The sequence below is a fragment of the Alligator mississippiensis genome, chromosome 2, assembly GCF_030867095.1.
Source record: "Alligator mississippiensis isolate rAllMis1 chromosome 2, rAllMis1, whole genome shotgun sequence".
Classification (NCBI taxonomy): domain Eukaryota; kingdom Metazoa; phylum Chordata; order Crocodylia; family Alligatoridae; genus Alligator; species Alligator mississippiensis.
The window spans coordinates 218,797,174-218,823,182 of record NC_081825.1 but is presented as its reverse complement, the minus strand read 5'-3'; the positions used below and the strand labels follow the sequence as shown (position 1 = coordinate 218,823,182).

General features: G+C 44.5%; 1 protein-coding gene across 3 annotated transcripts in view; it reads right to left on the bottom strand.

Annotated features, from left to right (window-relative positions):
* Window positions 1–26,009, bottom strand: part of LDLRAD3 (low density lipoprotein receptor class A domain containing 3) — a 225,533-nt gene that overhangs the window by 180,617 nt on the left and 18,907 nt on the right. The window lies entirely within an intron of this gene.

The following is a 26,009-nucleotide window of genomic DNA, read 5'->3' as shown; positions in this document are numbered from 1 at the left end:
TGGGGTGAGAGACAGTGTCAAAGGCCTTCTTAAAGTCTAGAAAGACTATGTCCACAGCGACAACATCATCCAAGGATTTAGTTACTTGGTCATAAAAGGCAATCAGGTTGGTCTGGCAGGACCTGCCTTTGATGAACCCATGCTGACTGCCCCTGAGCATGATCTTCCCTGCAGGCCCCCCACAGATGTACTCCTTGATGATTCTCTCCAAGATCTTCCTGAGCACCAAGGTGAGACTTACAGGCCTATAGTTACTTGGGTCTTCCTTCCTCCCTTTCTTACAAATTGGGACCACATTAGCCAGTTTCCAATCCCCTGGCACCTGGCCAGATGACCACAAATGCTCATACAGCCGGGCCAAAGGCTCCGCGATGACCCCTGCCAGCTCCCTCAACACCCTTGGGTGGAGGGCATCTGGACCTGTAAATTTAAAAACGTCTAACTCTTCCACAAGATCCCTAACTACATCTGCGCTGACTGAAGGCTTGACAGAGCTATCCCCGAGATTGTCCCTACCTCTGGTAGGTGGGATATCCCGGTCCCTGTTCAAGAAAACAGAGGCAAAGAAACTGTTAAAAATATCAGCTTTTTTGTCTGGCGTGGCCACAAGATTACCGTTTGTGTCTTGCAGGGGCCCTACATTGCCTGGTGCCCTCTTCTTGCTCCCAATGTACTTGAAAAAGGACTTTTTGTTGTCCTTAATCCAGGTTGGAGGATGTACCAAAAACAGTGAAATTAGACATGGAAGGGTTTTTGAACCCGAAAGCTTGCTTAATAACTATTCTCCAACCATTTAGGTTGGTCTAATAAAAGATATCAAATTCACCCAAGGAAACTTGTCTGCCTATATCCTTAGACCAACACGGCTACAACCTAAACCCCTGCGACATAGCATCTCTATAGTTATTTTTAAAAATAATTCAGAGAAGTAGTACAAGTTTAGCAATGGACTGACTACAACTGACACTGGAATGAACAACATGAGGGGAAGAACGGCAGTGAAAAGTTCCCCAAAATCATCTCCTGGTAGTGAACTGTGGCCCTGAACTGGGATAATCAAGCCCTATGGACTCCTATAGACATGCAGTCCCCCATGCAGTCCTCCAACATGCTGTGAATGCAGTACATTGAAGCAGACTCAATTAATCAAGTCTGCTGGAGTATGGAAATTAATGCGCTCCAGCAGCCTCCAGAGTCGCATGTATCAACGTCCCCGCACCAAAAAAATGGTGGTGGGATACTTTAAACAAAAGCTCATTCAACAAGCTTTAGTTCGAAGAGCCCTGCTGCCATTTTTTGGCATGGGGACACTGATGCACATGATACTCAGGTACTTTTAATTAGCATGGCTCGCTAATTAATGTGCCCTCCCCTCCCCCCTTCCAGAGCACATCTATATGCCCCATGAGTTCAATTTATGGTCACCACCACTCCTTAGCCTTTCTGCTGACACTGCCCATTACTAGTGATGGGATATCAAAAAAGAGTTTCTGGATTCCATTTTGATTCACACCATAGAGGCACAAAGACCTGTTGGGCAACAGTTGGTTGGGATGTGATTTTCAGAGGAATGAAAAGAAATATCACCTTAAACCCTCTAGATCACCAGAAAGCTCTGCCTACTTTGACCCAGTGATGAAGAACTCAAGTCTCATTTCTAACTCTGCGAGTTATTGCAACCTCATAATAACACTACTACTACCAAAAATATTTTCTCCTTAATTAAGCTGCATATATTAGAGATGAAATGAATCCTGCAAACCTGCTCTGAACACATTTCTCAGCAGTAGTGCCTGGCCTATGTTTCTCCTGAAGATATCTGTGAATCAAAAGGTTGCTGAGAGCTAATAAAGCTCCTTTCATAGACACAAGCCACTCACTCACGGATGAGACCCATTTACTTGGATACATGAATATCAAAGATAATTCCACTTGCCATGTAAGACAGGTAAGTAATGTATAGGCTCTCATGTCATTCTGCCACACAGGAAGAACAGTCGCAGGGCAAAGTCACAACATCTGATCCATGGGTTGAAAAACAATAGCCTGTCACATACAGAGATTTTTTTCCCCTCAATTCTGCTGGTGTTTCAGGGATCAGAGAAGTGATTTTGTACATGTAGTTTGATAGACTTCTTCAGGATAAGAGGTCCAAATTATAAAATTAAGAAAATTTTAGTTCCCATACTATTGTCATTTTAGAAATACAGGAGATCATATAAGGCAAGAGCCCAAGGAACAGCAAAAATGTACATGCTGAAGACCACGTCCCAAACAAAAAACGGGGAGGAATGGGGGGGTGGGTGGGAGGGCGGCATTCAAAAAAAAAAATTATAAATGCTCTGAAATTCACTCTCTTCTGCCAAACCACAAATGATGGACACATGAGCGAGCACTCTAGTATGGAAGTCATTTATAAATATGTCTGTCCATGAAGGAGTAGGGTCAAGTCCTTCTGCACCTAGGTAACACAGCCTATGGATCAGGGAAACTTCATTTTGAACATGGATAAAAGCCCTCAATTAAAATGCCTTTAGGGCAACTTCCAAAAAAATGATGCTTTCCTGTTAGTAATGGCTAATGCTCGGTGACACCATGTCACAGCAACTCAACAGGGTGGCTGCACTAATTACTACACCAACATAAAGCAAGCAGCAGCACTAAGACACAGGATTCAAGAACATGAGGGAAAAGTAAGTGATCCTGTCTGATAACCCACAATTTTGCAATATTTAGTATGACAGGCTATTCTATTTTTAAAAGGAGCTCTCATAAGTTCATCCTAGGCTGATTTCACCTGCTGGTACTGAAGAGGATGTTGTCTGCCCCTTGCTCCTTGTTCATTCCACTCCACCCACCAAAGTAAATTCCACGCATTCAGGAATTAGGACTCTGAGCTTTGAAGAAACAACACTGAAAACTCAGTCTATCTGCTGTGCCCAAAATCTGAAAAGAAAGCCGGCTTGTGTTATGAAAGGCCCCACATGGAATGCGACTCCTGTAATTCCAACGATTAATGTGCCAATGTAAAAGGATAGCCAACAGTCAAAAGCGTCTTCCACCAGCAACACTGCATTAATAATTCAGCTATTAATGGCCATGTAACTGGAGTATTTTCATGAGGTCTGAACTCTGCTGTTGTCCATTATGTTCAAGGCATCTCTTTTCAGCAGCCTTCATTTTCAGTTTAAACAACAGGGCCCCTGTTCTGTGGAAGGACCTGTCAGCCCTATTTAAATAAGGAGACTGATGAATGCACAAAGCCTAAATAATAAATTTGTATAACTTAAATTTATAACACTCATAAAAAATGCAGAACGTGATAAACTATTATAGGTTTTTCCTGTCTTCCTAGCCCCTTATGCAATTAATTTTCCTGCATTCAAATGCAATAGTCTATAATATACAGCAGAAAGAGATTTATGTTGTCATTGCGCTTTGCAAGCAACCTACATGGATATTCCTGACTCAGGAAGTTAACACCTATAAAGAAAAAATTAATTGTTAACCATTTGTGTCGACTCTCCTGATAGGGACCATCACAGTAGATGGGCAACATTGGCTACAAAACTGTTCAGGACAGCAATGCTAATAATTCAGTTCCTATGAAAATACCATGGTATGTTTAATAGCCAACAGGGTGGATAAAATTCAACATTAAAAAAAATGGATTTTTAAAATTTAAATCAGATGGGGGTTTTTTTGTTTTTTGGGGGGTTTTTTTGTTGCTAAACTGCTTTTTCCTATATAAAGACAGTTTAAAGATACGTTAAAGCTCGAAGATATCATCATGGAATAGAGATTATAACTTCTAATTATATATTATTTGAGACAAATATTCATGTAACCTTTTTAGAAAAGTTTTATAAATAGGTCACAACAGGTCATTTTATGGGGTTCCCAGAAGCTCCTCTATAGATTAGTAAAGATTAAAGAAAACTACTCTTCCCAACTGGGCTCAGTGCTCAGTCTAGAAGAACCCATTAAGCATCTCCGTGAAGCTTAGTTTTAGTTCTTAAACTGTGGTTTTGTGTCTCCAGAGGTAACATCCTTGTTAACAGCAGTATATGGAGATGAGACAGAACAGATTGATTACTTACCCATCAGCCCTACTGTCTTCTCTACAAGTCTGTGTACACAGGGTCAAGCCCTTACCTCTCTCTAAACGTGCAACATTTCAAGAAGTTAAAAGAATAGAGGATTGTTGGGGGTGGAGTAGATCTGGGCAAGGAGGAGTGTGGAGATAAATAAATGCAAGGAGGGAGGGACAGTACAAGCAAAAGAGATATATTTTGAGCAGACTATTCCAGAAGTCTTGAGGGATAAGTTTGTGAGTATAGCTTCTCCATTGATTTGAGATCTAGTGAAGGAATAGTATGGTAGAAGGGAAAACCCTATCATGGCAGCATATTTGCCAGGCCATAAGAGAGAAGAAATCAAAGATGAGAAGAAAACTAGCAGAAAGTGAAGAAAGCCACAAAATAATAACATATATGGCTGCAGGGCTCATTTGATGTCCTCCTAATATAGCATGTCAAAAATATCCCCCCCAAATATCCATGATTAATCTAGTGAATTGGACATAGTTCACTTCCCAATGACTTTACAAGTATCTGCTTCAATTAGCTTTGGTAATAAAATAAACAAATCATAATTCAGTTCTGATGCAGCTGCAAAATTAATCTGAAAAAATATCAAAATAAATCACTGCTTTAAAATGTATAGTGTGCACCTTCTAAAAATGAAACCTACATCTATCTCTGAATTGTGAATAATATGTATTAAGGTTATATCAAACACCAAGAACGCACTTTTTGTAGAAAACAGTGATTAAATCAAGAATTCCTGACCAGTGATTTAAATAGTGATTTAAATCATGATTCAAAACTGATGGCCAGGACCAATTGTTTACTTCATATGAAAGGTAAATAGCCCAGATGGACAGCGCTTCCTGTCCGCATACTAGAGTACCAATTTGGAGAGAAGAGGAGCATCAAAATTATCCAGAAACTCTTTTCCCAGTATCTGAGTTTTCTTTGGAGCAGTGATTCTCAACCAAGGTACTGTGGTACCCTGGAGTGCCATGAGATCCTTTTACAGGTACCGTGGGGTGCTAAATAACACCCACGCGTGATTAACAAGATAAAATGTAGGGACTTCAACTGGAATCCATAATATAAAAATATTCTAATTGTGGTCTTTAGAGTTTCCTGCAACAGAAGAATTCCTCTGTTATTTTTTTATGGTCAAAAAAAGAAGTGAAAACTAACAGCTGGCAGTATCTGAGAGGTACCTTGAGTCTAAAATGATCGAGAACCACAGCTCTAAAAGATCCCTAAAATCATGATACATACTTTCTTACATTATGAACTATGACTAGATCACAGCTTAAATGAGGCAAAGTTAATTACATTAATTCATTAATTACTGTAACTAGCACACATCACATAAATCCAAGGCACTGGGGATGCATATTGCAAGTATGCCTGCAATATGACACTATCACAGGCCAAGCTACAGGGATCACCAGTTATCGTTTCAGAGTAGCTTCCTTTCCATTTTCAAGGCCACACATTCAGGCTTTGTGAATAAAGTCGCCACCTTGATCACAAGATGTTAACCCTGAAGAGGACAGAGAAAGACTTTCATCCTATGTGCAACACCTTCTACAATCATACGCTGCTTCCCTCTTTTTTACTAAGCAGCACACACAATATTCTGCCAGGATAAACTCCGTTCCTGATAACTGCTCCGTAGTTATAACTTCCCTAGGCAGGAGGCCATCATGCACCTGGTTTATATTCCTCCATACAGCGTCACATTAGTTCTCATGCAGCTTTTCCCTGGGAAACCACTTTCATTCTTTACATGCCTTGCTAAAAAAAAAAAAAAAAATCACTTTTCCTCCTCTTCTATTGAAACTTGACTTGATATCAAAACTTTTCTGCATTTAGTAATTTGAGAGAAACAAAAAAAATTGTGGTGGCACCAGCTTCTCTCTTCTGCTGTGTTACAAACTGTGCCCCCTCATGCAGTCTGCTCCATCTTTTCAATACCTTTCCCCCCACACCTTACATCCATTAATGTCAGTCGGTCTTTTGCCATGTCTTAAGCCAGTACTACTCAGACTACAACTACCTAGCCCTACATGGCTCTTTAAACTGTCAGCTGCAGCTCTTTGATGTTTTCTGCAAAGATTTGAAACTGCATGCATTGTCTGCCTTTCCTTGAATCAGCAAACATTAAAGAGGCTTACCTCTTTTAAAGTATTTTCCCCTGCTTGTCCATGATTGTGTTAACATGCTACAGTTTTTAATCTTGAACTGGAGTTGTTGGCCAAGTCATGCACAAGTCTTATTAGCATGACTGGAAGGGTTAACTGCTAAAACTCTCTCAAAATGTCAAAGACCTGCAGTATCCAATGGCACTGAGGCTAGGGACAGAAGTGACACATAAACCGGTTTAAGTGATCAGAAACTGGTTTAAACCTGTAGCAGAACAGAAGTTCAGTGCACATAAACCAGTTTCAAAATGGCTGAAATGGATTTGAAATAAATCTGGTTGAATGTAGTATCAGGCTTAACTGATTTGGGTCAAACTGGTTTATGAAACTTCTATCCTACACCCCTTCCTAGTTCAAGTCAAATGACAGTCCCCCAGCATCCCAGCATGCTTTCCAGTCCTGGGCTGGGCTGTGCTGTTCTGTCTGCTCCAGAATAGAGGGGTGAGGGGAGGGAGGCAGGGACTGTCCCCACTCCTTTCCCCAGCAAACCCTGGCTGGGTTCTGGGGCTAGGGATGGGGATTAAAATTCTCTTTCCACAAGTACAGAGCTGCCCCGCCCTGCCAAAAACTTACTGCTTGGTTTACTTAGTGCTGGCTGCGACTATGGACTACAAATCCCAGAGGCACCTGGAAACAGGAAGAAGAAGTGATGAGCAACCCTGCACAGTCCTGCTGCTGTGATTCTGGATTGTAAATCTCAGACCTCAGGAGCAACAGGAAGAGGAAGTGAACTGCACAACCCATGCTGGCTATGTGCCAGACAGCCATGCTCTAGCATCCTCTGGCTTCTGGCCTGAGCTACTGCAGGCATGTGGCTGCATTTCCTGAATCAAAAATGGATGTCTGTCCAGGTGTTTCTCAGTTTAATCTCTGCAGTTTAGACCAACTTGCGAAGACTGAATCAATTAAGCCTCAGGCTTTTTGACTGTCTGTACTTAGCCTGAGTGAACAGAACCAAAGGCCTTGTGCTGGGTACAAAACCAGATGGCACTGGGTTTTTTTTTTTAAATCAAAGTACATGTATAATCAATACCCAGTTACATATGTGTGTTTTAATATGATTGAAGTAGATTGTGAATTATAAGAAACTTAAATGTGTAAATGCCTGACCTGCATAAAATAACTCTAGAATAAATGCACACCTGCTTAATTCCCCATGGCCGGCAGTCTGATCAGCTCTCTAACAGTGACTGAAGTCATGGAAAGCTCATGACTCACACCGAGTGTGTTCAAACTCAGGGACAATAAGTTGTGCCAGCCACAATAGAAGGGTTTGCCACAGCTTACCTCGGAGTGAATAGGTTGTCAGCACATGTTAAGCAAAGGGCTACAAGATGAATGTCACTATCCTAGGCCTTCTCTATACTTATCTGCTACTGCTGGCAGATGTTCTGGCAGCAGATAGTGCCAGCCGCTGGCTATCTGCCAAAATGCAAATGTATCTGTGCACCTTCACCAGCTCCCTTGCAGCAGTTGTGCCACAGAACAGGAAAGGCACGCTGGGAAGGCACCACCTGCTCAAGGGACAGTATCAGCCAGAAGGTGTGGGAGAGTCTACACACACCTTCCTCCAGCCGCTAGACAAGCTCAAGGCAGAACGTAACCCTGCTGTCAGAAAGGAAGTCTGTCTCGCCACAAAGGACTTTTGAGTATGGATGAATTCAAAGTTCTGCCAGTAAAATTAGATAGTGTAGACTGGGCTAGAAAATATAAGCCCATCAAGGTAGGAATCTATCTTCCACTCGCCTCTAATGGACCAAATATACCCAACTGGGGGAGAGAGTGAGGGACAATCAAGAAAATTGAAAGAAAGGAAAATGGAGAATAGGGGCACTTGAAAAGTCAGTGGAAAGTGGTAAGAAAATGTCTAGATGCTCCTGTCTGCAGGGAACTCCCAGACTGGGAAAATCCCGTTTATTGGGTTTCCTTTATTTCCTCTCACATCCAGCAATTTTACCAAGAAATTTATTTACAGCAGCAGCTACACTCCTTCTTACAGGTGCGTGGAGTATTCCAATTGCATCTCACCTACAAACAGATAGCATGGATATTGTGCAGTTAAACTACTTGGAAAGCGCTAAGAACTTTGCACAGAAGATATTCAAAAATAAAGGAAACCATCATCATTGGCAATGCCTCGCAGGCGAACATGACTGTCTTCCACGATTGCTTTATTTGTGGGGCTGAAGACAGCTGACAAGGCTGATCTGGGACTGACAGACTCTGTTGCAATTCAGGCACATGTTTCTGTGCAGGGTGGGTGGTTCTGGATTGTTGATTAGGTCTATGACATGCTGTTTCTGTTGTTCCCACTTTTCTGTCTCCTGTTCCCACCATGATGCTTCAAAGTACTGATTTATTTGCAACAGACTCTTCCTCCATTTGGGGTGGTCCTGGGCCTCCCACACGTTAACGTTACGTTTTTTCAAGTTGGCCTCAAGGATGTCCTTGATGTGCTTTTACTACCCTTCTCTTGTGTATGCCTTGACTGAGCTAGGAAAATAAAACTTGCTTTTGGGGTCAGACATCTGGGTAATATGGCTGGCCCAGCAAAGTTGATGTCAGATAATCATTGCCTCTATGACCATGGTGTTTGCTTGAGAGGACACTAATGTTGCTGCATCTGTCTTCCCACTGGATTCAAAGGATCGATGGTTAGGTGTGCACTGATGGAGATTTTGGGGGCCAATACCAATAGCTGATTTTTAAGGAGGCATATCAGCCAATACCAATCCAATTTCCAATACAGCTGCATGCAGCTGTTAAGTCTGTTGTAGTGAAATAGGGGGGGAGGGGGGGAGAGAAGGGGCGTGGGTGGGGGGGTGCAGATGAAGGCCCCTGTGGTGAGGGAGGTAGTGGGGATGGGGCAGGCACTGCCCAGCTAGGGCACAGCAGGGCATAGGATGGAGCCACAGCTACTCCAGGGGGTGCAGGGAGAGGGGGGCACACCCCGGGAGGGCATGGGGAGGCATGTGCCCCAGATCTGTGCAGGGCAGGCTGCAGTTGCAGCTACAGGCTGGGGCTGGCACCAGGGCGGCGCCGGGCAGGTGGCAGCAGTGGCACTGGGAGGGGGTAATGGGGGAGGTCTGCAGCAACCTCAAAAATCACCATAGCTGCCCCACAGCCCCCCTCCCAGCACCACTGCTGCTCGCCCCATGCAAATCTGGGGGCATGCCCCCCCCCAGGCACTCCTGGACGAGCAGCGGGAGCCACCAGATGAGCAAAAGAGCTGCCGAACAAGCTGCGTGCAGCAGCAGGAGCTGCCTGTGGTCCCTGGACAAGCCACATCTCTGTCCTGGCAAACCCTAGCTAAGCAGTGCCTGCTCCTGCCCCAGCCCCACACCCTCCTCACCATGGAGGCCTTCATCTGTCCCCCTGCGCTCCACCCCTTCCCCCTCCCTTTCCACCACAACAGACTTACCAGCTGCATGCAGCTCTCCACGCTGCTGCCTGTGCTCCTCACTGTCTACATGTTGTGCTGCAGCTGCACACATGCACAGGTCATTTATCGGCCAAATTAGGCCTATTTCTGATATAGACAATTTTCTTTATATCAGTGCCGATCCACTATCAGACTGATGGACCAATGTATCCAAGCCAAAGCACCTCTATCGATGGTACTTCTCCAGCAACTTGAGATGTCTCCTGTATGTTGTCCACATCTCAACTCTGTACAGTAAAGTAGGGATTCACAACTGCTTGATAAACCATGGGCTTGGTTTTGGATCTGATGTCACCATCTTTGAATCCCTGTTTCTTCAGACGTCTGAAGGCTGCACTTGCACTGTGATGTTGGATTTCTTTGTCGATGTCAACCTTCTGCAAGAGATGGCTTCCGAAGTACAGGAAATACTCAACGTTTTCCAGAGTCTCACTGTAAATCTGGATTACCAGAGCTGGGGACTACTCATTAATAAAGATGTTTGATCAAAGCTAATACATGATGGGCACCAAATATTATACTGCACAACTGAAGGGTGGAGGTTTAGGGACCTGGAATGACATTGCTTTGAGGCCCAGAGAAGACAGGCAGCTAACTTCATTCACACTGACAGCCAGAACCAGGTGACACTGCCAACTTATCCTGTAACACAAGATACGCTCCAGTTTTCAGAGACACTTTGCCATCAAGAAGTCAATGCTAACAGCTACATTTTGTGATCAAACACTTTTACTTAACACAAAAAATTTTGCATTGCAAGATGAGAATCAAGCTAACACTGTACCTAAACAGAGAAGATGAAGACCCAAAACCAGAGGAGGGGAAAAAAAAAAAGAAAAGATACTGCTTATGGAAAAGAGGAAAGGGAAATCAAGTGATTCTTTTAACACTTGGGGCCTTGCTCTCCTTTCTACTACAAAAATTTTACACTAGTTCCTTTGAAGCTAATGGAATTGCAAGGGTCCAAGCATATAGAATCAAGTATTTTGTTTATACAAACGATCCTTTTGAAGATGCACGGCTTTACACTTAGCAGGCCTTAAGAGCAATGATTAATTGCTATTTTTTCCTTCCCACTTCTCTGCTTTTCAAAACAAAAAACAAAACAAAGTTTTCAGTGAGCAACTGAAAAAAGTAGATTACATAGGGATGCATCTAAACAGGCTCATCATTCCATTAAACATAGGAGTAAAATCCCAGGATACTGAAATCAAAGGCAAAACTCCCATTAGTTTTGCCATTGATTTCAGAATTCCACTCATTTTGCTAGACACCACAACTGCAATAGCTTCCTTTGTGTCTGGTTCATTTTCTTTTTCTGCCTTGGAAGAAATAAGGGGACAAAGCTGTTTAGAAGGAACAGCAGACTAGAGCTTGCTGAAACGCATGAAGTAAAAATGTTTCCATAAACCAGAAATCCCCACCCAGCAAAGCTTCTCATTTCTGAAATACCAGAAGTTGCAGTTTATGAAATTAAAGGTACTCCACAGTTTCAGTGAGCAGGGGCTGAGGCTTGTATGGTCAATGGCTTTGAGGCAGTTCCACCATACAGACTGTCCTATGCAGGGAAGCCCCAGGTTTCCAATTTTCTAGGCCCCCTCTGTTCTCGCTGAATGGCTGGTGAGGCTGACATGGCGATGCTGCCCTAAAGCTACAGGCCTTGTGAACCCATTCTGCTACTTCCAGGCTCTGAGCGCCAGTGTAATGTTAAGACTGTGGAGCCAGAAGCCAAGATCCAATTAGAGCTGTAACCCCAAAACCTTAATACCCTCAGCTCTGTAACAAGGAACGTGGAAACCCTGCCAAGTCTGACAGTTCCAACACCATGCATCTTGAATACCCATATTGACCTTTGCAGGATCTGGATCTAGGTTCAAGCTGGGGCTCCTAATGCTTTTGGTCTTCTGGCTGCAAAGCTAGCATGGTATATATAGGTAGCCATTCTGGAACAAACAAGGTCCTCAGAGACTTGTCAGGAAAGTAGGCAGGGTTTCCTCAGAAGCTTACCTTTGATGCACTCAATGTCCATCAAACCCAAGATGGTTTGGACAAAACTTTTAGCATTTAGTGTAGTGGGATTTTAAAGTTTTGGAACAGCTGGACAATAAAAATCTGTGCTACAAAGTGATGGGCTTCCTGGGACCAATTCTTCCCTGCCTACCCATATTTTAGAGGAACAGAAACTTCTGGAAAGTTATTCCATATTTACTCAAGGAAGACAGAAGCATTAGGACCAACTCTGCTTTCTGATCAACGAGCAACCATTTTCGGCTGATATTTTTTTCTTCTTAATACTCCCTGTATTCCTATATCTAGATTTCACAAATCCAGGTTTAAATTAAAGACACATTTATCATAGAGCCAATTTTAAAGGCCTTTTTTTAAAAACTCAATTCTCAGAAATAAGTTGTTTCTTACTCTATTTACTGAGGTCCAAATTAAAAACATACCAGTGTAAAATCGAAATCAGTGGTGCTCGAACTTTTGGCCCCAGGGGCCAGATGAAGGGCATGGGACCCATTTGCAGGCTGGATCGCCCGGGGTCCCAATGCTGCCCCTTCCCTGCCCTGTGCAGAGATTGGGCCCTGGGGGCCCATTGCTGCCCCCTCCTGCCCTCCACATGCTGAGATTTGGACCTGGGAGCCCAGCACTGCTCCCGCCAAGTCACCTACACCAAGATTAGATGAAATTTGACAGCAGGGGACAGGTGGTGTCGCTCCTCCACTGCCAAATTTCTGGACCCACTGGGGAGGCCCACAGGCCAGATGAGACAATTCCATAGGCTGGTTCTTGCCCACTGGCCAGATGTTGAACATCCCTGGTCTAAATGAGAGGAGAATTAAAACCACTAACAATTATTCCATTTTCTTTCTCCAATCTTCAATCGCAAAATATTTTTTAACTTATTGTAAAACTAATCATGTCTATGGAAAAAAAAGGTTTCTAGTAAGAAAGTTTTAGAAGGAAAAAGATTTGTTTGGTAACCTCTTTTAGTGGATCGACATTTCAGTAGGGAGAAATGTTTGACAAGCTTTTAGGCACAACATGCCTTTCTTCTAATCTGGGAAACAAGCAGATACAGCCTAAACTAAATAGCAGGTAGAACAATTACAAATGTTTAACCCTATTCTGTAAATGCAAATGGTTACTTAAAAATAAATAAATAAATAAATAAATAAAGGGAAGTAGGAAGTAAACCTGTGGAAGAAAGAAAAGTTCTCTCAAGTACTTGCAGACAAAGAAAAAACCTTGAAGTGGATAAACCTAAATTATGTTAAAAAAAAGTTCAGAAGAGAAGTTAACAGAGGGAACAGGTAGGTTATAATAAGCAAAATAAATGTGTCTGTGTTAAGTTCATGTTTTCGGTGTCTATTAAAGTTATGTATTTGTCCTCCTACGCCCACCTCCTATAGGCTATTGTATAAGCTTTCTTCAACCCAAAGACACAAGGGCTTCTGATAGACATGAAACATAACCAAAAACAGTGCATTACCAGAAGAGGCAGTGTTAGTTCAACCCAGCTCTGCAATGTCTGTATAGATCATTCACTTCAGTGGAGCTTTTTGGCACTTTTATCTACTAGCTGATTGAATCAGCTAGTAGATAAAACTGCCAAAAAAGCCCTGCTGAAATGCCTGATCTATACAGACATTGGGTAAGTTGGGTCCATCTAATGCAGTGCCTTTTCTAGGCACGCACTGGGCTCAGCACAGGGGTGTGCAGAGTTTAAAGTGCCATTTTTTATTTTTTAAGTCTGTAAGCATCCAAGAAGCCAAAACTAAATAATATCATCTACCTTCTAAGCTTATGCAAGAAACAAAACAATACTGCCAGATGACTTGCCATCTGCAAACCCAAGGCTAACTCTAAATGTGCTATATAGCTAAGTAGGACATCAAAAGCACTGACCGGGCACATTCAGATGAGCATGGTCATGTGGTCCTGCAAAAGCATTTGCAATGCCACATATCACACAGTCCGGTGTTCTCCGCGCTGCAATGGTACGCTGCCTGAGCATCCACTGCTCCACTTTACTCTGCAGGTTTTTTTTAAATCTCTGGATATCCAGTTGGGTAAAAAACACGCAGGAAAAAAAATGGAGTAGAACATGCTCAGGCAGCATGCGCTGCTGAAAAGCGGAGCCAGCAGCTCAGAGCTGCACTGCACTGTGGCTGCCAGCCAAGCTCTGCCCAGCAAGATTGCCATGGCTGCAGCCTCGGGAGGCCCCAAGGACCCGAGGTAAGGCTGCTGGGGCCAGCACAGTGATGGTCCCAGCCTCCCCTACCGCCCCTGGGGTAACTTTCTGCATGCCAAAGCGCATGTAGCATGGGCATTCCCCGGGGATAAGTAGCTGCTGCGCAAACTGGGCCGCTGCTACTTGTCCCCAGGGAACCAAACGTTCACACACATCTGGATGCACTCATCTACTCCAAAAGAGGGATCAACTTAACACAAGAAATTATTACGTACTCTGATAAACTGCAAGAAATAGACATTGCAGCAAATTCACAAGAAATGACTATGCAGCAAGCCCAAAACTACTTCCAAAAAAAATAACAAAAACCAAACAACTTGATGACAGCTATGCAATGTAAGAAGTGGAACCACTAACATAAACAACAATCATTTCAACAGACAGTGAAACAGTAATACAGAAACAAACCAGGAGAATACCACTCACCAAAATAGTCAATTTATAAAAACATTCCTTTACTCATGCTGTAGTCTCCAAAGGATTGAAACCCTTGCCCAGACAAACAACCCAACAAAATCTTAATACATGGGGAATTAGAGGAATTCTTTCACAACCAATACAAAACCACCTCACCCATTTTCTCCCTACAAAGCCACATAATAACAATGACAAATTCTGACTGAACACCGGGGATCCTGGTTTTCTGTTTAAAACTTGCAAATTTGCTGATAAAAAACTCCCAGATTCTCTGGTTGAAAACCCCCAAATCCATGTTTTTCTACAATTAAAATGCCACTATATATATGGGTATCAGTTGAACACAATGTTTTATTGATATATTTACAATTTTGGCACTTTTTGGCACCTTTATCTAATAGCTGATTGAATTCCAAGGATTTTGGAAGCCTACCAGTGCCTCAGTCATTACAATAAAATACATTCTAAACACCTATATATTTCAGTGATTGATTTTGAGTTTGTTTTTTAAATCATAGGAAGTCAGAGCTCCCCCTGCTACCTACGAGACAGATTCAGCTACAGCTGTTCCCCCTGCTGCTTTGTGGTGCTGAGCAGCCCTGATATGCTGGTGCCTCTCATGCCCAAGCCACAGCCCCCTCAACCCTGCCAGTGTCCCTCGCTCCTGACCTACAGCTCCCTGTCCCCACTGGTAAACCTCACTCCCGACCTGCACCCCTCCACCCACGCACCCCTGCTGATGCCCCTCACTCCTGACCCACTGCCTCCCACCCCCAGCCCGCCAGTGCATGGGGCAGTGAGTGTGTGGAGTAGGGCAGGGCCATGCCCAACCATAGGTAACACGTTGGGAGGGACATGGGGAGAAGGCATGTGCCCCCCCAGATTTAAGAGCCCACAGCGAGCATGGGGCTGTACCCTGAGGGAAGTGGTGGCAGCCGGGCCATGGCAGCGGGACAGAACCATGGCCTGGCACACAAGCAGCTGGCAGCAGGAGGAGGCGAGGGCAGTGCAGCCCCCACTCCCAGTCCATTACTCCTCTTGCTGCTGGCAGCGCAGCTGGCATGGGGGTCCTGGTGGTGGCTTCAATGATTCTTGCCACCCTGCTCCACCCTCACGCACCTGTCAGGCTGCAGCCCTATACCTGCTGTGGGTGCACAAATCTGGGAGATACATGTCCCCCCCATTCCTCCCCAATGCATCATCTATGTCCCCCCATAGACTTATCCTGAAGAAAGTGGCCAAAGCTGCTCTCCATCATGCTGCCTGGCTGCCACATGCATGTGGGCACGTGCACATGCACAAAGCACCCCCTGCCTGATTGCTCTTCTCCTCACCCTCTGCCAGCCTGAAAAGAGAAAGCCACAGTTTCCTGCATTCTTCTACTTTCAAGGAAAAAGTCCATGATTTTCCTTAGCAAACAGAAACCTGGATCCCTGCTGAACACGTCCCTGTGGTAGAACCATCAACTTTTAGGAAGAAAGTTAACAATAAAATTGGTCTGACACAGGGGTTCACAAACTGTGGGTCACGACCACCTGGTGGGTCGCAAACAACTTAAAAGTGGGGCCACAAACCTCCCAGGGGCTATGCGTGATGGCGCAGGGAAAAGGCACACAGCGGCAGCGCAGAGTGGTGGATGGTGGCAGCAGCTGCCGCGTGCGAGCTCCCCGTCCCACACCGCCACCATCCAGCACTCGGGGTCACGGTATCACAAAGTTTAACGTGATCACTGCCACAACCTCTCCCCAATGGAGAGAAAAGCCATACAGTCCCTAAGATCCAACAACCAAACAGTAATCAAATTATCAGACCGAGGAAAAAAAAAACCAGTTATCCTCAAGCACTAGGAGTGGATCAACAAGGAGAATTGTGAATTCCCCAATACTGTTATAAGGAAAAAGAGGACACCATGCCAGTATGGCAAATAAATAAATAAAGCTTCAAATCCTTTCCTTGTCAGCTCTAAGAAAAACTACACAAACTAAAACCCCCTTTCTGCCATCATAAGATGTTCCCCAAGATACACAAATGAGGAAACTGTCAGACCCATCATATCCAGCTACAGTACTCTTACTGAACAACAATCAGGGTTCATAGAAAACATCTTGAAGCCACTTATAGAAAAAACATGCTCTTTGTGCGACAAGACCAAATGGACTTTCTAACCAAATCCACATAAAGCATCTCCCTGAGAAGGCTGTACTTGCCACCATGGAAATCACTACCATCCCACACTATGAAGGCATCACTGCCTGCTAGAAATACCTAGAAGACCACAGACAAGACTTGGATTTCCAGCCACAACTCATCCGTCTCATTCTCACCCAGAACAATTTTACCTTCATTAACAGACACTTCATCTAAATCATTGGTACCTCACTCAGAGCCCCAAGAGTCTGGTCTGCAGGCACACAGGCCATCTCTGTGGGTACACAGGGCTCCCCCCACATCTGGAAGTCTGGCAGCAAGACAAGCAGTGGCAGCAATTAACATTGCCACCACTCCTCCACTACCTAATTTCCAGACTCAAGGGAAGCCCCAGATGACTGCTCTGCAGGTCATATCTTCATCCTCCCTTATCTAAACCAAGGGTACAACCATAGACACTAAGATGGTCCCCAACATGCTAATCTCTTTATAAGCCATCTTGAAGAAGAGTCTTTTTAAAAAACTATGCACATCCAAACCTGCACTGCATCTTTGGTACACAGATAACAACATCTTCATCTGGAGTAAACACCCATATTCAATTACTGATTTCTACTGAAACTTCAACAGCTACCTCTCCATTACACGCTCTGTGGAATACTCCTCCTTTCTTTTCACTAACATCAGCTTTCTAGATACCATGATCCACATCCAGAATGGAAAACCACATACCAAAAAACAAAACAAAACCAAGAAAACAAATACACTCAGTTCTCTTCATCAGATGCTGTGACAGATCATGGACAGAGCAATGTATTCAATGGAGAGAGGAATCAGAACTTGCAGTAGAGGTGAGATCTTTTATTAGACCAACTAGATATTTGCCAAAAAAAATAAATAAAAAAAAATAAAAAAACCCAAAACCTTTTGTTTGCAAGCTTTTGGGTGCACACACCCTTCCTCAGATATAGAAGAATGCAAAGATTGTAAAATTTCTCCTAGGTGGAAATGAAAATTCACAGGACAGCTGAAGGTGTTGCAAGATCTCCCGGTTGGTGGAACAGTTCATTTTGTGCAAATTAGGCTCAGGTAAAAGTTACAACAATCTGTTTACCTGTGTTGTCTGGTGTCAAGCAGGATGTTGAAATATGATATTTCATATTTCACAGGAGGATGGGGCAATGGAATGTTCTCTTCGGCAAGGAATTTCTCTTGTATTGAGGCACTTTGAGCTCTGTGAACATACAGATCTGGCTGGAACAACAGACAGGTACCAAGGTGTCAGCTTTCAGGTTCCAAGGTGCTGAATTTGCTTCCTTCTTATAAAACTATGAAGCTTTCATTTCTAAAACAGCTAAATTTGATATCTTCCAAATTTCAGAGGTACAGGTTGTAGCTGTGGTGGGCCAGTAGGGGCACTCCTGCGTTGAGCCGCCCACCTCACTGCGCCCAACCACCTTCCAGGCTCCGAGTGCCCTCCCTGGGGTGCCTCACGTCTGGCCCACCCCTTCCCTGGAGCACACCCGCTAGCCTGGGGTTCCCACTGCCACCATCCAAGGCTCTGGACCCAATTCTGGCTCTGTGCACCATGGAAAACGCAGGCCTGATCGTCCAATGGGTACTAGACCCAATACAGGCACTTGGGGCACTTCCCCAAGTCAGGGGCTTAGTAGAAAAAGTCTCCCTTAGTCCACAGACCTAAGGGGCCTCCTCGGCATAATTTAGACCCACCCCTCAATAAGTCTCCCACACCAGTCACAAAGGAGAACTTTATTGATTACAGGGGGCAGGGTGAAAACAGGGTAAAAGGTAGAGCAATATCAGAGAAATCTCAGAGGAATCCCATAGAGCAAACTAGAATGGCTGAGGTAGCCGTTTAAACACGCATCTGAGTTACTGTAAGCTAAATATCTAGTCTGATCTCGAGTAGCTTACTCACACGCATCATCCAAAGGTGGCTGGAGTTTTCCTCTGGAGGCAGGTCACTCTTTGAGCATGCGGTTATGAGGAGAGAGCCAGTTCCAGATTCACCTGGGTGACCGCATGGCTAATGGTTGCCTTCTTCCTGGCCCGCGCCTTTAAATAACCTCTCTGACCTCAGCAGCCCGGTCCAATTGAAGCTGCCAGTGCTGGCCACTAGCCAACCAATCTAAAAAAGCATCACTGGTTACCTGGGCCGGTGAGTGGGGCTTTTCCCTCCCCCTCCCCAGGTGACCAGAGCATCTGCCTCCGAGGCACCAGGCTTTTGTCGTGTAGGCAGGGAGGAAGATCCCCCGCCCTGAGGGATTCAACACCAGCCTCTCATGCTGGCAGAGACAGATTTCTGGAGAGGGACACAGACGGCGGCCTTTCTGCCACAGTAGCCATATTGGTCTACAGGCAAAAGGAATAGGAACCCGCGGCAGAGATGATATCTTTTATTAGACCAACTAGATATTTGCAAAAAAGTTCTTTATTTGCAAGCTTTCAGGCACACTCACCCTTCTTCAGGCATAGGAGAATGCAAAGATTGTAAAATTTCTCCTAAGTAAAATTCATATTTCACAGGACAGCTGACAGTGTTGTAAGATCCCCTGATTTTTATTTATTTATATATATATATATATATATATATATATATATATATATATTAGAAATCTTCAAGCCTAAAAGGGTGGAAATATTCTCCTGATCCTAATTAAATCAGGAAAGACTCCTGTTCGGTTAAACAAATACACCTTGGGGTGGGAGGGGCAGGAAGTTATATGCACTGTGTGTGGGCTCCCCAAGAATACAATGGATGATGTATGTAAATGGCCAGATAAACTATACTTAAACTTTGCCTTAAGCTTGCTCCTGGACACAGATTAAGATGCAGGGTAAGATTAGATGGTTGTTCTGATATTTTCTTTTGTTTGCTTACTCTACTATCTCTGTATCTCAGCATATGGTTACTGATTTCTTAGGTTTGCTTTTGTTCTTATAATAAAAGATAACATAAGGATTTATAAACTTATTGCCAGGGCAAGTGTGATTTCAGCATATTTGACCATATAGGCAGGACTCTTCCCTAGAAGGGGGTGGTGGGGTCCATCTTTTCTGAGTGCATGACTGGACAAAGATTTGATCCTTCTAGCTGGCAAAATCCCCTCTGCTAAGAGCTGGCAAGATTCAGGTGAGACAGGTAAAGCTGAGGCACCATAGGTCAAGAAGGTGATCTTTGGAGTATTTTAGTCAAGCAGTAGAGGACAGAGAAGGGTTTGGAAGAGAAGGACACCCTTGAAGGTGTGGGGATACCTCCAGAGTATGTCTCAAAGGCACTCTAGCCACCTCTGAGGCCAGGGGCATGTCACAGGCAGAAACATCCCAACATCAGTGGGAGAACAGTTTTCAAGGATCAACTGTTTGGGGTGAGGTGGGCACGCTAGTAGGGAGGGAAAGACTGCAGCAAGACCTGGATAGGTTGCAGGGGTGGGCTAACAAAAACAGGATGCATTTCAATACTGACAAGTGCAGGGTGCTGCACTTGGGCACTAGTAACCAGCAGCACACTTATAAGATGGGAAACTCCCTTCTTGAGAGCACGGAGGCTGAAAGGGATCTTGGAGTCATTACTGACTCCAAGATGAACATGGGCTGACAATGCGAGGTCACGGTCGGCAGGGCCAACTAGACCCTATCGTGTATCCGCAGGTGCATCTCAAGCAGGGCCAAGGAGGTGATCCTCCCCCTCTATGTGACACTGGTCAGGCCCCAGTTAGAGTACTGCATCCAGTTCTGGGCGCCCCACTTCAAGAGGGATGTGGACAACATTGAGAGGGTCCAGAGGAGGGCCACCCGCATGATCCGGGGACAGCAGAGCAGACCCTAAACGAGAGGCTACGGGACCTGAACCTGTTCAGCCTCCACAAGAGAAGGCTGAGGGGGGACCTGGTAACCGTCTATAAACTCACTAGGGAGAGACCAGAAGGGTTTGGGGGAGACTTTGTTTCCCCTAGCGCCCCCAGGGATAACAAGGAATAACGGCCACAAGTTGTTGGAGATTAGGTTTAGATTAGACATCCAGAAGAACTACTTCACAGTTAAGGTGGCTAGTATCTGGAACCAACTTCCAAGGGAAGTGGTGCTGGCTCCTACCCTGGGGGTCTTTAAGAAGAGGCTTGATGTCTACCTGGCTGGGGTCATTTGAGCCCAGTTTCCTCCTGCCCAGGCAGGGGGGCGGACTTGAAGATCTACAAGGTCCCTTCAACCCTACTTCTATGATTCTATGAACACTCATCAGGCCTTGTCCTCAAGGGAAATCCATGCAATACCTTGAGAAGGTGGGTCTGAGAACAAGATTATGTGACTTGCCTGGACACTAAAAAATAATATTTTAACACAGATAAAAGTTTTATGGATTATTTAAAGTTCCCTGCTCCACTTGCTAACCTCTCTTTGCTCCACGGGTAGTAAGGAAAGGAACTGTTTTTTTAAAGAAAATTAGGTGCATCTATTTCAAGGGTTCTTCTTGGTCTGTAACTACTTCTGCTCACTTTGCTTCACGGGTTTATTGCTTACTTCTCTTTTCTAAAGCTATCTTTTCCATTATAGAATGGGCTTTCAGAATAGAACAACAGTAATTGTTCTACCTGGTATTTAGCTTAGGTTGCTTTTTTCCCTCAGATTTGAGGAAGGGCATTTCATGCCGGAAAGCTTGTCTGACATCTCTCCCAACAGTAAAGCTGATCCAATAAAAGACATTACCAAACAACTCTGATTCTCACATATTCCCTAGTCATCATGGCTACTACAACACTACTAATGCTTTCTTGGCAATCCATCAGGCACAGCAAAAACAATCATGCGCTCTGCAAGCATATGGGTATCGGGATTTAAATCTAGAGCAGTGTTTGGGAATTATTCACTTTACTGGAGCCTAAGAGATATTAAAGAAACTTTATTTTACACAATCAAAACAAAAGGATTGATTAGAAGATAATATGCTAAATATTTAAAGTCCTCTATTACATTAATTAATAATTGGTGTACGGTGCACTGAATATAATCTTACTGTAGTCTTGGGAGAAGTGGATACATAACCAAATAGAGCTTTTCCATCATTCATTTCCATGAATGAGAGACATGGCTACATGTGATATTGCACTGCTTCCTGGCTTTATTCTAATTTAGTATATCCCACAGAGTCTGTCTTGCTCTAGAAAAGTGCAGTGGTCACACATACCTCAGATATCTATTATGAAACATTATAAGCAGTGACTGGAGCTACTTTCATCATTTGATCAGGAAACCCTGAAAAGGAGAAGCTTTATAATCCCAGCTCCTAATGCCTGATGTACTATTCAATGACTAAATAATTTTAGATGTTTCCCATTTCTTTAAAAGATTGTGATTAACATATGCTCTCTACATTTGCCTTTAGAAAACTATTCCAAAGAGGGAGCACATACACGTAAATCAAAATGAGCTCCTTCAACCAAGCCTACAGACAACAGAAGCAGACAAGAAGCACGTTTTGGAGTCAATCTAAGAACTTCACACAATGGGGGATAGCAAATGGAACACAGGACAGAAAGAGTCTCTACACAGATGAGCCAAACACACAAAAACCCGGCAAACTCACTTATGTTTTAAAGTTAGCTCTATGTGTCTAAGAATCTCCCAACTTTATCTTATTTGCAATTTGCCTTCAAATCTAGTTCCACAACTCAGAAAGGAAATTTTCACTTTCTGGGCCAAGTCAGCCATTTCTTTTTTATCTCCACTATTCTAATATAATAAAAGGCTTAGTCTGTTTGTTTGTCTTTCTGCCTGTCCATAAAGCTTCTGGCCAACAGCGCATTCACCTGGCTGGGCAGCCTGGGACCAAATTTGTGCCACTGCCAGGGAAGCTTGGTGGTGGGGAACACTCCTCAGCCATCCAAGCAGCAGGGCTGCCCTCCCCACCTCCCTTCCTGAGGGCAAAGGGGAAGATCACAGTGGCGGTGCCCCCTTCCCCTACCCCGAACAGACGGCAGAGAGGGGGAGGCAGTGGGCGGGGGGGGGAAGGAGGGGAGCAGGAGGCAGGTGGACACGGGCCAAGTGGACCCGAAGCAGGGTGGCAGGAGGGGGGGAGAGCAGGGCCAGACCCAAAGCAGCAGTGGGGAGGGAAGGAGCAGGGCTGGACCCGAAGCAGCGGGAGGAGGAGGTAAAGCAGAGTTGGACCCAAAGTGGAGGGGAAAAGCAGGGAGCAGGCCTGGACCCAAAGCAGGGAGGGGAGCAGGGTCTGACCTGCAGCGCCAGGAGGGGGTGGGGGTGGAGTAGGGCTGGACTCAGAGCGGCAGGGGTGGAGCAGGGCTGGACCTGGAGCGGCAGTGGGGGGGTGGAGCAGGGCAGTGCAGGGCCACCACCCCGCCCCCAACCATTCTTTACAGACAATTTGCTAGTAATTATAATACTTGCACAGTGTCAATGAAAAAGGGATGAGAAGCTAGAACAAATATGAAATCCTTTTTTTTTTGAACAGCAGTGGATTGAATGAAACTAAGGAAACACAAAACATAACATTAAATACATTTTCAGTGTTCTGCTTTAAAAAAAATTAACTCAGATAGTTTAACACCAATTAAGTGATAGATAATGAACAACAGATATCCCGCATTTGATGTCTTTCACTTTCATAAACCCCGAAAAGCTTAGCACTTCTGCGGGACAGGGCAAACAGAATTGCTGTTTTACCAAAAGCAAACTTCATGTTTGAGTTTTCTCACCTTTAAATCCTACTTTAAATAGGGGACAGTAAGTATGTGCACAAAGTACAATATGGAATCAATAATGTTATCATCACGTTGCACTATTGTGTGCATTTGCTGGTCTAACAAAGTTATGAAGAGTGAATACAGCCGAAATCAAGCCAAAGAAAACTAGAAGCTGCATTTTCTTTTGAACTTTGGAAAACTTAAGCCCTAACATATTGCCAGAGGCCAAAGTGCCTGGATATATCAAAGCAGGCCTCCAAATCCTACTCTTCCAAGATTCTTTTAAGTCTGTCTTAATACAAACAGCACGCCTCCAAGTTATGCAACTTTCTTACTAATCAAGTCAATTTCCATTCAGTAGAAAGCAAAGTCATTTAGTCTTGGATTTCACATACTTCAACCAACACCACAAACACTGTCAAACCATGCAGGCACATTTCCTATCACTAATGCATAAAAGCAATTAGGAGGATGGGGAAAAACCACTGCACTATCTCCTGATATCTTCCCCGGTCTACCTTCAAGCCTTCCGCTGTCCTGTCATTATTTATATTGCCAGACAATGAAACAGATATAAGCAGCACAAAAATTTGCTTAAACATTACGTTATCAAATTTCCCCTACATCCCCTGTTATTCATGAAGTGATATTAGAAAATGGTGAAATATATCGGATTGATAAGCCCTGGGCTCTACCTACACCTTAACTATCTTTCTAATATTTCCTATACCTTCTGTTAGTAAGAACCATGGTAAGAATGCTTGGCAGACAAGTTTTAATATTTTAAACTTGTGTCCTCATGTTTTCAGAGGAATGCCAGACAAAAATAGTACCTAAACTGCCTGTGAGCTGACTGACAGTAACATTCCCATCAGAGGAACAGCTAGAGAAATGAGGAAAAGTGAAATTAACTTGAATCTCCCCCAAACACATTCAAAACTGAACTTGGTGGTATCACTTTCAGATAAAAATTATTTTCTGAACTGAAACACAAGGGATCAAAATTCAAATCTTGGCGTTGCATGGCTTCAGAAGTCTTCCCTACTCCTCTGGGCCCCAGCTCCTCATTACAAAATCAAACATGTATAACACACTTCCTTATCCTCAGGGCATGTTGCAAGGGTCTGTTAGGTGCTTGGATGCTTAAGTGATGAGGACAGATTAGGTACCAAAAGAAAAGCACAAAGTAGATTAAATAACTTTTAATTTAAAGGGCATTACCCAGGGGTGTTTCATACATGGATTAAAACAAAGGCATAGAGTAAAACATCCTTTGCTTGTTTCTTGCTTTAAATGGCTACTATTCATCTGATCAGAGAGTTCTGAAGTCACTCCATCATAGATATAGGTTCCTCGATAGTCCAATTAGAGATGAGCAGTAAAACAAAGACTTGAGGTGATATCCCTCTAAGCGTAAGGGTCTTGACACAAGTTACCTTAAAAATGGCATGAAGGCATTTAAAAAGAGAGCAGTCATTAGTTAAGTGGTGTTTAACTGCCATAAATACCCTCTACACATTTCCAAGATGTGCCAATCTAGCTGAGGTTTATTTCTGATTCCCTTTGCCTAGGTCATTCCAGGGTATTGTATGGATGCTCTGGGAAATAAAACAACTTACTTCCATTCCTCCAGCTTCCCTGGATGCACAGCTCCCAGCAGCTCTACCCCTTCCCACCCTCCAATGGTCTCCTCCCTCACCCCCAGCCCTCTCAGCATTTACTTGCAGAGCAACCATATAGCCAGGGGAAGGATGGAGTTCAAGGGAGACAGTGCAGTGGCAGGGGGTGGAGAGCTTGCTTCCCATGGCCACATAACCGCCCCCCCCCCACCCCCCACCCCGTCTGGAGACTCTGTGCTGGTAACCTAAAACCACATGGCCACAGAAAACATGCTTCCCGTGACTCCAGGGTCCTGGTGGTTCCATACTGAGTGGGGGGCTGCCAGGTTTAAGTGCAGCAAGATCATGAAGCATGTTTCCTCTGGTTCCAGGGTCTTGCCTTACTACCTATCAATGGTCTGGGCTGGGTACCCTCAGGCTCTACTCCCAGGCACCAGGAGGGTGGCAGGGAGAGGAGGGAGTATTATCCTGAGTTGATAAGGAAGCATGCTTTCTCTGCCCTGGCCTTCCATAGCCCTCCCTCATCCAGTACCAGACTTGGGGGTGCGAGGGAAAGCAGCACTCCTCTACCCACCTGCCCAGAAGAGAACATGGCACTAGGACCATGATCCTGTGTGAAACTTTCAATTACCCGTAGGTGAAGTGAGCTTAATTGGAGTTTCCCACACCACTGGGCTTGAAGGCACAGGCAGCCCTGAGCAAGGCTTGTGGAGGCTCAGATAGGATGGGGGCCTGAGGTCCTGTTTGGTAGAGCTCTGCTCACTACTCCACTCCATCCTAAAATGGGTGGGACCATGAAGGACTCATGGGAGGATAACTGGTGCCACCCTAAACCCACCCACCTGGGACAGGGCCACTGGATTTGTTGAAGGCAGATGGCTCTGTCTAAGCTCCCTCCCACTCCTCTGGCCAGGATGGGAACACACAGCCCGCTATGCCCCATTTCAGCCTGCACAACCCTACTACCCTGACCCAATCCTGGCCCCTCACTGTTCCCCAGAAAGGGCAGCACCAGCAGGCTTACTGGGACAGGCTGGCACAGGGCTAGCCAGCTGGGCTCAGCTAGGCAGCTCCCTAGGGCTCAGCCTTCTAGCACCACCCACAGTTTACTAACATATGACATGAGAGT